General features: G+C 48.4%; 1 protein-coding gene across 6 annotated transcripts in view; it reads right to left on the minus strand.

Annotated features, from left to right (window-relative positions):
* Nucleotides 1–694: 694 nt before the first annotated feature.
* The window catches only part of LOC119963922, a 136,978-nt gene continuing 124,183 nt past the window's right edge, over nt 695–13,489 (minus strand). For all 6 annotated transcript variants that reach the window (XM_038793343.1, XM_038793341.1, XM_038793346.1 and 3 more), the window contains one exon: nt 695–870. The gene's annotated coding sequence lies outside the window, so the exon portion shown is untranslated. The remainder of the gene's footprint in view (nt 871–13,489) is intronic.

A 13,489-nucleotide genomic window follows, 5' to 3' on the forward strand; every position in this document is an offset into this window, starting at 1 on the left:
TTATTCATGACCAACTTTAACTATACTGTAAACAAGTTTATAAGATCAGTATGTGTCAATGAAAGTACAAATAAATGCCATGATCCAACTTTCAAAATACAAATCCTTATGCACTTAAATGGAAAACGGTGTGCATGGATTCCAAAAGCCATGGGCAGGATTCTCCGTCCCGCCAGCCCCGTTTTCCGGCACAGTACACCCCTGCTAGCAGCGGGATTCTCCATTCCCACAGCCGGCCAGTGGGGTTTCCCATTGTGGCCTTCCCACTCCATTGGGAAACTCGCGGGCGTGGATATGCTGCCGACGAAACAGAGGAACCAGCAGCATATATTTGGATTTATGTTGATTTAAACACAGTATTGTTAGCAGGTATAAATATTTAGCCACATTGCCTATCAATAATAATGCACAGCAGATAACATAGATTTTCAGAGTGTTCATACTTTTAGAAGTTTAAAAATGTTGTATGCGATGACTATCTTGAAAATGTATGTGGTCCATTCAATAAAATATCAGCCACATTGTAAAAAAATGTTCATTACAATATTGCAGACAAACTGCCTCTCTTGCTGCAGCATAGCAAATAGTCTCATACTCTAGAACAAAGACTGGACAAAATGGCTTCAACAAGACTTACTGTAACATCAGAAAAAGTGAATTAACTGGTTATAATTAGAATCAAAACAGCACTCACTTTTAGATCCGCTTGAATTACTAGCAGAAACTGATTCATGGACCAAGAAGAAAGAAATTGGAAAGCTTTTGTCATTAGCCAATGGGATGATGTTTGCACTGTTGTGATGCAATGACTCATTGTCCGCACCAAGACTGATGGCACTACCAGCTTTTGAACTACTCCAGTCTTGGCACCTGCAACAAGGAACACATAAAGACCGTAAGCATTTAATGAGAAAAAGCCAATTAAGTCTTTCAAGCCTCTGTCTTCCACAGCCAATGTACAATCGACATTTTTATGCATTATATCCCAACAATTTAATCTCTGCATATTATTATATAGTAATCATATTGTAGCATGTAGTATAACTAGTTAATATTTGTAGAAAGTATTGTTTGTTCAGGAAATAATCTACATTATAAATAATCTCTGTTAATAAGAAAGTCTCATGAGATGTAATTTATTTCATGTCATCTTGGAAATTTTGTATTATTAAAAAAAATAAAGGTTTTAATGTAAATTTTGTTCAAAAGTTGGAGTTTATAAGAGATCTGGAAGTCTATAAAAATTCTGTTGTGTGAACAAACAGTAGGCTCATTTTTCTACCAGCTGTAACTCTGGTTGTCTTTCATTTGTTGGATGCATGTTTCTTTCTTGAAAAATGGGTAAGCAGCCATTGAAAGTCTGGTAAGGCTCTTGTGAACCCATCAATGATTAGACAAGCCTTTAGATGTGTGCACAGCATTCCTGCACAAAAGAGGCAGAAAACTGTTCAGATGTACCATAGTCCCAAATCTACCAATAGGCCCTGCTTACAGCGTTCAAGAAGAAATGGATGATGAGTACACATGGTACTTACGAGTCCCATTTCTCAAGACTTTGAGATGCCAATTGTTGATCTTAAAAGGCCTCTATAATTTTTCCCTAACATTGAGATTGTAGGATATTTTTGGAGGAGGAATGTTCTTTCAGATTTTACATAATCTTTTGGCCTGATACCAACCTGTTCCCTCCTATAACAGGCCTTACCTGATGGCCAACCGAGTTCAGTACTCAGCCATTATCAGAGCATAAGACATAGGAGCAGAATTAGGCCATTCAGCCCATTGAGCCTGCTTTGCCATTCAATAATGGCTGAAATGTTTCACATCCCCATTCTCCTGCCTTCTCCGATAACCCCTGATTCCCCTATTAATCAAGAATCTATCTGTCTTAAAGACACTCAGTGATTTGGCCTCCACAGCCTTCTGCGCCAAAGAGTACCACAGATTCACCACCATCTGGCTAAATAAATTCCTCCTCATCTCAGTTTTATTGGATCGTCCCTTCAGTCTGAGGCTGTGGTCTCGGGTTCTAGTTTTTCCTACTAGTGGAAACATCTTCTCCACATCCACTCTATCTAAGCCTCTCAGTATCCTGTAAGTTTGAATAAAATCCCTCCTCCTGAAAGTGCAATTCTCGCAGCCACCACATTGAGCAGGTTCAGCAGGCTGACATGCCTAACCCAAAGGTCTTACTCATTCTGGTAACAGCATATTGATGAAAATATGAAAAAAAAAGTCATATCAGAAAATAGAACTCGGCCTTTTGAAACTTGGAAATATATTGCCGTTCGTTCATGTCTCTGGGGCAAAATCCTGGAACACCCTCTCTAACAGCACTGGGGTGTACCACACCTCGGGGACTGCAGCAGTTCAAGAAGGTTGTTCACCTCCACCTTCTGATGGAAACTAGGGATGGGCAATAAATGCTGGCCTAAGCAGTAACGTCTACATCCTGTAAATTAATTTAAGAAAAACTAAGACCAGATTTCTCTGGTCCTGCCCACCACCGGATCTTCCAGTCCCGCTGAAAGTCTTTTGGTTTCTCCCCACAGTAAGGTCAGAAAATCTTGCACTAAATCTATATACATGTTGGTCATTTTGTTGGAGATAGCCACTGCTTGGCACTTATGGTGCAAATGTTAGTCATTACATGCCACATCAGCCCAAGACTGAATGTTGTCCAGGTTTTGCTGTTTGTGGACATGGAGTGCATCATTATCTGAAGAGTTATGGATGAAGTGAGCCCTGTGCAATCTTCAGTGACCATTTCCACATCTGTTCTTATAATGAACAGACGGTCAGTAATGAAACAGATTAAGATAGTTGAATCTCAGACACCATCCTGAGGAACCCCTATAGCGATGTCCGAGGTTGAGATGATTGTCCTCCAACAACCACACCTATCTTCCTTTGTGCTAGCTTTGACTCCAGAATTTTCTCCCTGATTCTCACTGACTTTAATTTTGATAGGGACTCCTGGATGCCACACTGATTAAAAACCCGATGTCAAGGGCAGCCACGTTCACGTCCCCTCTGGGATTCAGTTCTTTTTTCTGTGTTTGGACCAAGACTGTAAGGAGGTTTGGAGTCAAGTGGTCCTGTCAGAACCCAAATTGACCAGGAATAAGCAGTATATTGCCGAGTAAGTGCTATTTGACAGTACCAGCAATAACATTTCCATTACTTTGCTGGTGATTGAGATTATAATTTTTTTTTAACCATTCAAGGGAAGTGGGCTTCGCTGGAGTTCCAGAAATTTGACCCAGCCACAGTGACGAAACGGCAAATATTTTCCAAATCAGGATAGTGAGTGGCTTGGAGATGAACTTCCAGGTGGTGGTGTTCATATGTATCTGCTGCCTTGTTCTAGATCAGGGATTTTCAAACTCCGGGTTGGGACCCATGGGTGGATCGCGGAGTGTTTAGTCGCGGCATTCCTGATGTGGGAAAAGTGCCCAACGGCTGCGATCGGCTTTTAAGAATGCTGGCCGCGACTGGCCTTTAAATACAAACGATGGAATCTTCCCGCCAGAAGCAGTGACAGAGAGCAAGTCACGAACGCGGCACCTACACTGATGCCACACTCCCTGTATGGCCGTAATTTGGGCACAAAATCATGAAGGAGATATTCCTCCATTTGTAGCTGCAGCAAGCAAGCAAAGAACTGTGTGAAAAACTGAAGATGGGTAATTTTGTAATAAGGAAGAGAGGGCCAGAGTCACAAACAGGCCAGGATCTCACAATTGAATCTGCTGGAGAGAGCGTCACAGGAGATTCCAGGGAAGGAAAAAGCAGCGCTGGTGTGAGCTGTATGCAGAGCTCGTAGGCTTCTGCTGAACACCTAACAAAGAAAAAACTGAAGCTGGGTTCAAAGCAGTCTGAAAATAATTTATTGAGGTGTGGCTTTCTTAATTGTGCCCATGAAAATCAGGATGCAAAGCGCATGAGTGTTATATGCAGGGAGGGACTGGTAAATGAAAGTTTGAACACTCAAAACATCAAAGGCACGATGAGTTCGAGGACAAATCTCTTAATTTTTTTCAAAGGATGCAGCAAGAACTTCAATCATCAGCTGAAGTCCTCAGCAGAAATGTAACATTGAATGACAAAGCAAATGAGATTGTGAGGTTCAAGCAGGTTCATAACATTATATTATCGTTCTTTCAGTTTCTTTTTTTATACAACATTTCCTCCAAGATCTTTGAAAAATAAAATGGCATATCAACAGCTTCAACCAGAGCAAGAGTTTGAGTGGCTAGTGTGTGCTTCATCACTCTCCTTATTTTCTTTGCCTCCCATGCTAGGAGGCAACTTTTCCCATTCTCTCCCACAAAAAATATCACAAATTCTCAACACTGGAACATCCATTGCCAAGGTTTGCATGAGAGGCATCACTAAAACTAATTAACTTCATGATATTGGGATCACCTAAAGTGGGAACTTCACCATACACTTTTTTATTTTTAATTTTTAAAAAGGTTTTAATTGCTCTCAAGGTTTCCTCCACCTTCGGATTTTTCATGACAAAACTTGGTTCTAGGACATCAAAACTTTTGCCTGGTCTTGTCTATGTGCCTAACCACCTGAGCTGTCCAATGAGCCTCCTCAGCTGTTCCATTTCATCCTGATAGCAGCTGCATCTTTCGGTCTGGACCTGGCATGACTTAATGGTGATGGGACTGCCAATGTCTAAGTAATACTGTTGATGTAAAATTACATCTGACTCAAACCCAATGTCCAAACCCACATATTTGAAGTTCCTAGAAGCTTGACTGTCAATTTTTAATTCCTACCCAATTTGATTTATAACATTTTCTTCAAAACATCATCCACATGCATCATAAAGGTGCACATAAGTTTTCCCTTGTGTTTTATTGCAATACTCGAGTTAAGTACAAACACTGGTTTCCATGCTTCACTTCGGGATCTTCTCCCTGTCCAAAAACACCTCCCAACTGGGGAAAAACGCAGCTCTGAAGTACAAGCTTCAATGAGCATCACCTACTCTCAATTAACTCTAAAGCAAGATCTGGTTTATTCTTAAAGGGATCTACATTGCTAACATTGTCAGTTGGTCCATTAACTTGAAGGCAATGGTAGGTGAATGACATGCCAGATTATGGTTGAATGCAATTCAACTGCTGTTGATGGAAGACAACACCTCATGAATACACAATTTTGAGCCGCTGGATCTGTTTCATTATTCTTTCATGGGATGTGGGTGTGACTGGCAAGACCAGCATGTGTTGCTCAACCCTAATTGCCCTTGAACTGAGTGTCTTGTGAAGCCATTTCAGTGGCCTGGACCACTAGATTACTAGCCCAGTGAAATTAGCACTATGCCATCATCTCCCCATGTCTTGTTCTGAATCTATCTCATTTAGCAGTGGTGGTGCCACACAACACAATGGAGGATGCTCTCAGTGTGAAGACAGGACCTTTTCCACCACAAGGACTGTACCGATTCAGTCTTGAACAGATGCATCTGCAGCAGGTGGGCAGCACGGTAGCATTGTGGATAGCGCAATCGCTTCACAGCTCCAGGGTCCCAGGTTCGATTCCCGGCTTGGGTCACTGTCTGTGCGGAGTCTGCACATCCTCCCCGTGTGTGCGTGGGTTTCCTCCGGGTGCTCCGGTTTCCTCCCACAGTCCAAAGATGTGCAGGTTAGGTGGATTGGCCGTGATAAATTGCCCTTAGTGTCCAAAATTGCCCTTAGTGTTGGGTGGGGTTACTGGGTTATGGGGATAGGGTGGAGGTGTTGCCCTTGGGTAGGATGCTCTTTCCAAGAGCCGGTGCAGACTCGATGGGCCGAATGGCCTCCTTCTGCACTGTAAATTCTATGTGAGGTGGATTGGTTTTTCCCTCTTGTTGGTTATCTCAACACATGCTGCAAACCCAGTCTGGCAGATATGTGCTTTTGGCTCAGTCGGCTCAGTCAATAGGGGTTAACGAGCTACTCCTGGTGATGGACATTGAAGACCGCACCGAGTACATTATTTGTCCTTTCTACCTTCAGTGGCTCTTCAAAGTGGTGTTCAATGTGGAGCACTCGCCTTTTTTTTTAAATTTTAGAGTTCTAGAATTCATTTATTTCCAATTAAGGGGCAATTTAGCGTGGCCAATCCACCTACCCTGCACATCTTTGGGCTGTGGGGGCGAAACCCACGCAAACACGGGGCGAATGTGTAAACTCCACATGGACAGTGACCCAGAGCTGGGATCAAACCTGGGACCTCGGCGCCGTGAGGCTGCAATGCTAACCCACTGCGCCACAGTGCTACCCGCAAAATATATTTAAGCATATTGTAAACAGATGTTATTTTGTGTTTCATGTGTGTAAACATAAATATAATTTTTTTATATATTACGTAAGTATTGTAGGCACTGGAAAAATTTATTTTCATTTCAATCGAATGGAAGCAGATCCTGGTACAAAGAAAATTTAATTTAATAATCTACTGAACTGAACCACAAGATTGAATTATTATGAGATTCACAAAGAACATTTACTGTTATTATATAGAGACAAGTTCTTCCCCTTCGAATTAAGAAATACTGCATTTCCAACAGAACTATTGCAAATTTGAATGCTATCAGAATCTTTCAAGAAATTGTTATGAATAATCATTGTGTAATTAATGAGTTCAGTGCAAAAATAAAAATAAAATCAGCTGTGCATTTAGAGTACAGTAACCTAGGCAAACACATTTGTATTAAACTGTTGGTCAAGCCATCCTTCTAATGGAACTTTAAAGCAAAAGCCCACCTGCCCATTTAGATTCCATGAAAACAAGTTCAGGCAGTTTTTACACTGTCCAGAACCATAATCTCCCTTGGCTTTTGCCATCATAAAACCAATCTCTTGTTGCGCTGAGGAGTTCCGGCGAGCGGAGCTGCACACTGTACAAAACGGAGCTATCTGTAACCTCCATCCCATGTTCCCCGTTGAGGCCTCTTACTTAATGCAAGTGCCATTGTATAGCCATGTGTTTTTGGCGCTGCAAGCGCCGGGAAACACGTGACTAAACGCCCGAGCTATGGGACTTTGTTCCCATTTAGTTGAATCGCACCATTCACCTGACGAAGGAGCAGTGCTCCGAAAGCTAGTGTTTGAAACAAACATGTTGGACTTTAACCTGGTGTTGTAAGACTTCTTACTGTGCTCACCCCAGTCCAACGCCGGCATCTCCACATCAATGTAATTAGTGTTTAACTATCTACCTTGGAATAGGTAAGGAAAACTATATATTTTTGAAGAACTGAGGGATTATTTTACAAACCTCCTTCCAAATTCTCTCAGTGGAGCACCACATCCCTCACCTACCATTTAATTACAAACAGCAAAGGTTCCAGCACTGATCCCTGCAGAACACCACTAGTCACAGCCCTCCAATCAGAAAAGCACCCTTCCATTGCTACTCTCTGCCTTCTATGACCTAGCCAGTTCTGTATCCATCTTGCCAGCTCATCTCTGATCCCGTGTGAATTCACCTTTTGTACCAGTCTGCCATGAGGGAACTTGTTAAAGGTCTTACTGAAGTCCATATAGACAACATCCACTGCCCTACCTGCATCAATCATTTGTGACTTCCTTGAAAAACTCTATCAAGTTAGTGAGACACGACCTCCTCTTCACAAAACCGTGCTGCCTCTCGCTAATACGCCCACTTGCTTCCAAATGGGAGTAGATCCTGTCTCGAAGAATTTTCTCCAGTAATTTCCCTATCACTGACGTAAGACCCACTGGCCTGTAGTTCCCTGGATTATCCTTGCTACCCTTCTTAAACAAAGAAACAACATTGGTTATTCTCCAGTCCTCCGGGACATCACCTGAAGACAGTGAGGATCCAAAGATTTCTGTCAAGGCCTCAGTAATTTCCTCTCTTGTGTACTTCAGTATTCTGGGGTACATCCCATCAGGCCCTGGGGAATTATCCACCTTAATATTTTTCAAGACCCCCAACACTCGGGTGGGATTCTCCCGTATGGGAGAATTGTCGCCTGCGCCATTTTTCCCCGCAGCGCCGGCAGGAGTGGAGAATCGCCACCATTTGCACCGGCGCAAATGACGCCGATTCTCCACTCCTGTCTGGATCGGCCGAGTGGCCGCGCGAAAATGGCAGAGTCCCGCAGGCGCTGTTCACCCCTGCTCACATCCGGCAAGAACCGGCGCTTAGGGTCGGGGGGGGGGCGGCGGCCTGTGGGGTGGGGAAAAGCGCTCCTTCACCGGGGGGGGGGGGGGGGGGGGGGGGCTTCCGATGGGGTCTGGCCTGCGATCGGGGCCCACCAATCGGCGGGCCGGCCTCTTCAGCCGCGGCCCTATTTTATACGGCCGGCCCCATCGGCCCCACGCCATGTTGCGTCGGGGCCGGTGCGTTTAAGAAGTCCCCCGCGCATTCACGGGTTGGCGCGGCCGAACTGCGCATGCGCGGGTTGGCGCGCCAGGAAGTGAGGCTGGAGCGGCGTGAACCACTCCAGCGCCGTGCTGGCCCCCTGTAGGGGCCAGAATCGGTACTTTTTGGATCTCAATGCGACCCAGGCTATCTACACACCCTTCTTCAGACTCAACATTCACCAATTCCTTCTCTTTGGTGAATACTGATGCAAAGTATTCATTAAGTACTCGCCCATTTCCTTTGGCTCCACACATAGATTTCCTCCCCTGTCTTTCAGTGGGCCAACCCTTTCCCTGGCTACCCTCTTGCTTTTTATGTAAAAAGCCTTGGGATTTTCCTTAATCCAATTTGCCAATGACTCTGCGTGATCCCTTTTAGCCCTCCTGACTCCTTTCTTACGTTCCTTCCTACTTTCCTTATATTCCACACAAGCTTCTTCTGTTCCCAGCCTTCTAGCCTTGACAAATACCTCCGTTTTCTTTTTGACAAGACCTACAGGGCACGATTCTCCGCCCCCCACGCCGGGTGGGAGAATAGTGGGAGGGCCTCCTGAAATTTTTCACGCCCTCCCGCTATTCTCTCCCCCCCCCACGCCCCACCCACGCCACGAATCGCCGCTCGCCGTTCTTTACGGAGAGCGGCGATTCTCCGAGGCCGATGGGACGTGCAGCCGGGGCTTCACGCCCGTTTCAACACGGCAGCAAACACACCTGCTCGTGAAACGGGCGGCAGATGCCCGTTTAGGGCATCTGTGGGCCCGATTGGCACGGCAGTACCACGGCCGTGCCAATGGGGGCATAGGCCCGCGATCGATGCCCACCAATCGCGGGCCGTGCGTCCATAACGGATGCACTCTTTTCCCTCCGTCGCCCCGCAAGATCAAGCTGCCACGTCTTGCGGGGCGGCTGAAGGAAAAGACGGCAACTGCGCATGCACGGGTTGGCATTGTCCAACCTGTGCATGTGCGGCCGATGTCATCGGCCGCGTCAGCCGGCGTGACGCTTGACGTGCGGCCTTGACGACCGTCATCAAGGCCGCGCCGCCGTGATGCACGGGGCCGCGCTCCTAGCCCCGCCCGGGGGGGAGAATCAGCCCCGGAAGTGGGCGTGAAGGCTGCCGTGGGACAGGCCGTGACCCAAAGACACCGCCTTTGCGGAGAATCGCGCCCACAATATCTCTCGTTATCCAAGGTTCCCGAAATTTGCCATATTTATCCTTCGTCACAGGAACCTGCTGGTCCTGAATTCCTTTCAACTGACATTTGAAAGCCTCCCACATGTCAGGTGTTGATTTACTCTCAAACATCCGCCCCCAGTCTAAGTTCTTCAGTTCCCGCCTAATATTGTTATAATTAGCTTTCCCCCAATTTAACACATTCACCCTAGGTCCACTCTTATCCTTGTCCACCAACACTTTAAAACTTACTGAATTGTGGTCACTGTTCCCGAAATGCTCCCCTACTGACACTTCTACCACCTGGCCAGGCTCATTCCCCAATACCAGGTCCAGTATCGCCCCTTCCCTAGTTGGACTATCTATATTGTTTTGAGAAGCCCTCCTGGATGCTCCTTACAAACTCTGCCTCGTCTAAGCCCCTAGCACTAAGTGAGTCCCAATCAATATTGGGGAAGTTAAAGTATCCCATCACAACAACCCTGTTGCTTTTACTCCTTTCCAAAATCTGTCTACCTATCTGCTCCTCTACCTCCTGCTGGCTGTTGGGAAGCCTGTAGTAAACCCCCAACATTGTGACTGCACCCTTCTTATTCCTGATTTCTACCCGTCCACGTATTCCACTCCGCATGTACAGTAAGCGTCGTCGGTAGACCATTAATGGGCCTGACTCGGTATTTGTTGGGGCTCCCGCAGTGCTCCACCACTGCTAGGAGGTATTACCGACGGCGAAATTCACTTGTGGTTTTAAAAGTCGGGAAACAGGCGCTGTGGCTGCGGAAGGAGACATGGGAGATATAACATGCTCACAGAGGCGCGACCGTGGACTGCCTGTCCTGCTGCTGCCAGAGCTGGCTGGGTTGGGGGGCCTTCCGGGACCGATATGTCCAGGAACGGATCGCCATTGCCGTGGCCTGCAAGACCTTGCTGCGCACCCCACAGACTGTCCATCGTGGCCTGTGGTTGCGCAGTGGCATCGGCCGCTTGGGTGCCACCCTCCTCCGCGCCAACCGACCAACCTCCTCCCCCCACACAACCGGGTGCCACCTGCCGGTGGGGCATTACGCGGTCCACCCTTAGGGCAAAGCCCACAGTAGGCCCTACAGGTGGGCGCCAGACGGGGGCCGCACAGCATACCTCTGGCATGGGTAGGGCAAGCCACTGGTATCCCTGCCGGCAGGGACGGGTCCTGGAGCCAGAGATCACCGCGCCGCCGGGTACCAACGGGGCTAGGGGTGCGGTGCGAAGGGCAGAATGCCATGGGAAAGGCTGGTGTGGGGTTGGGGGTAGGATGAGGGTCATGTAAGGCAGGTGCTGTATTGCAGGCCAGGGCCATCGTGTGGCCAGTTGGACCTGGTTGATCACGGGGTTACGCACCATGCTAACATGACTGCCTTTCAACCCCCGCAGGCAATGGACTTCGGAATTCAACCAGGAATGGTGGCCTCAATCCTAGTCACTGCAGCCCTTGAGGGTGCAGTAAGCATCCCGAGCAGGAGCTGCTCGGGGAGGACCCAGCAGCGACGGAGCCTGTCTCAGAGGTACAGGAACCAGTGGGTGAGGATGGAGAGCCGGTTGCCTAAGAGGCTGAGGAGGAGGTGGGACGGAGGCGCCGCATGAGGCCTCGTGTGTACCGGCAGCGCCTGTCATTTGAGGACCTGCCGGACCAGACATGCCGTTGAAGACTCCGGCTGAGCAGGGGGAACGTGTGACATACCTGCCAGATCATGGTGCATATGGCACCACGGGGGTATGGGGGAAGAACATCCGCCCCCGGAGGCTGTCAAGGTAACGATCGCTCTGAACATTTAAATAATGGGCTCCTTCCAGTTGGGACCTGTCCGGAATCTCACAGACCTCGGAGCTCAGGTGCTGTCACAGAGGCCCTATATGCCCGGTCGGCACAATATAACAAATTCCATATGGACCAAGCCCACCAGGCAGCGGGGTTCGCCTCTATCGCTGGGGTGCCCCAGGTCCAGGGGGTGATCAATGGGACGCATCTTCACCAACCGAAAGGTATTTCACTCGAGGCGCATTCCCAGGTGATGGGTTGGCTCCTGGGCGACAGGGGTTATCTGCTGCGGTCATAGTGATGATGTCCATCCAGAGGCCACAGATCAACGTGGAGATCCACGACAACGACATCCTGCAGCGACCAGGGGCGTGATCGACTGATGCATCAGCATCCTGAAGATGCGGTTCTGGTGCCTGGAACACTCTGGAGGAGCCCACCAATATAGCGCTTGGAGGATTTCCCTGATCATGGTGGCCTGTGTTATGGGCCAGGGTTTAGAGAACCCCAAAGTGTATCATGGAGTTCACCTGACCCACAACTTTTAATAGATTGTGGCATGGGGAGAACACGGCCCACTCTACAGGTGTGGTACAGCAGAAATGGAAAAGTATTTTTTAAAGCAAAACAATGTTTATTCTATGAACTCAAGTTAACCTTTTTAAAACATAGTGAACATCTTTGCAACTATCAATTCAAATACAACCCCCAAAGAATACAACACTAAGTAATCCTTAATAACTTCCCAAACAACATCCAGAAGACAAAAGAAACACATTTTAACAGAAGCACATTAGGTTTACATTCACTACTGAGAACATTTATAATTCTGAATTCACCAAATGATAACAAGAGATAGGGCGCGATTCTCCGCAACGGCCGACGCGAAACCCGAAGTGTTTCACGACGGCGTCGGAGTCCGTTCCTCGCCCCCTATTCTCCACCCCCCCCCAGCGTTGCGGGGAACCCGGCCGCCGGGCCTTGACGCTGGCGCCTTAGTGACGTCAGGCGCGCATGCGCAGGTTGCCGTCTTCCCCTCCGCTGCCCCGCAAGACGTGGCGGCTTGATCTTGCAGGGCAGCGGAGGGGAAAGAGTGCGTCTCTTAGAGACGCCGGCCCGACGATCGGTGGGCACCGATCGTGGGCCAGTCCCCTCCCGAGCACGGTCGTGGTGCTCGATCCCCTCTCCGCCCCCCACAGGCCCCAAACGTACCTTTCGCGCGATGTTCACGCCAGCAGCGACTAGGTGTGGTTGCTGCCGGCGTGAACAGGTCGGGAATGTCAGGCAGCTCGGCCCATTCGGGCCGGAGAATCGTGGGTCGCCGTGAAAAACAGTGACCCACGATTCTCCGAGCGGCGTGTCGCAAAATGCGACACGCCATTTTGCAGAGGCCGTGGGAGAATCGTGGGGGGTGCCAGAGCTGCCCTCCCGCGATTCTCCCACCCGGCCTGGGGAACGGAGAATCACGCCCATAGTCTTTTCAGGGCAGAGGGATCAAGAGTGCACCTGCTCTGTCTGGCTTCAGCTCCAACACTGAAAACAAAACTAAAACACACCCTGCAGCAAACAGCCTAAAACAAAAGTAAAAAGCTGATAGACAGCCCAGCTCCACCCACACTCTAACATCACTGATAAACACCCATTTCTTAAAGGTACATTTCTTAAACACCTAGTTCTTAAAGGTACTCTCACATGACACCTGCTGCGTCCTCCACAACATCACGCAGCAGAAGAGTGACATGCTGGAGGAGGATGAACGCCAGGCCTCGTCCAATGAGGAGGAGGGGCAGGATGGGCAGGGCATGGGACCTGGGCAGGCTCAGGAGGCCGCACAATGTGTGCGCCAGGGTTAGTACGTATGTGACACTTGAATCGCCCCCAGGGTGAACGACTAGGGTGACGTGACCATCCCATTCCCCCGATAATGACCCTCCCTGCACCCCACCCCACCTCGCAACCCCCTCCATGATTCCTACCTGCCTCACTATAGGGTGCGGGCCCTGGGTTGGCAGTAACAGTGGGTCTAGTCCATGGGATGGAGGATGATGACGGCCCATTCGGCGATGATCTCTGGTTCTCCACATCCTTTGACAACATCTGACTCCTGCCCACGGTAGCACCGTC

Source organism: Scyliorhinus canicula, chromosome 3 (genome assembly GCF_902713615.1).
Source record: "Scyliorhinus canicula chromosome 3, sScyCan1.1, whole genome shotgun sequence".
NCBI lineage: Eukaryota > Metazoa > Chordata > Chondrichthyes > Carcharhiniformes > Scyliorhinidae > Scyliorhinus > Scyliorhinus canicula.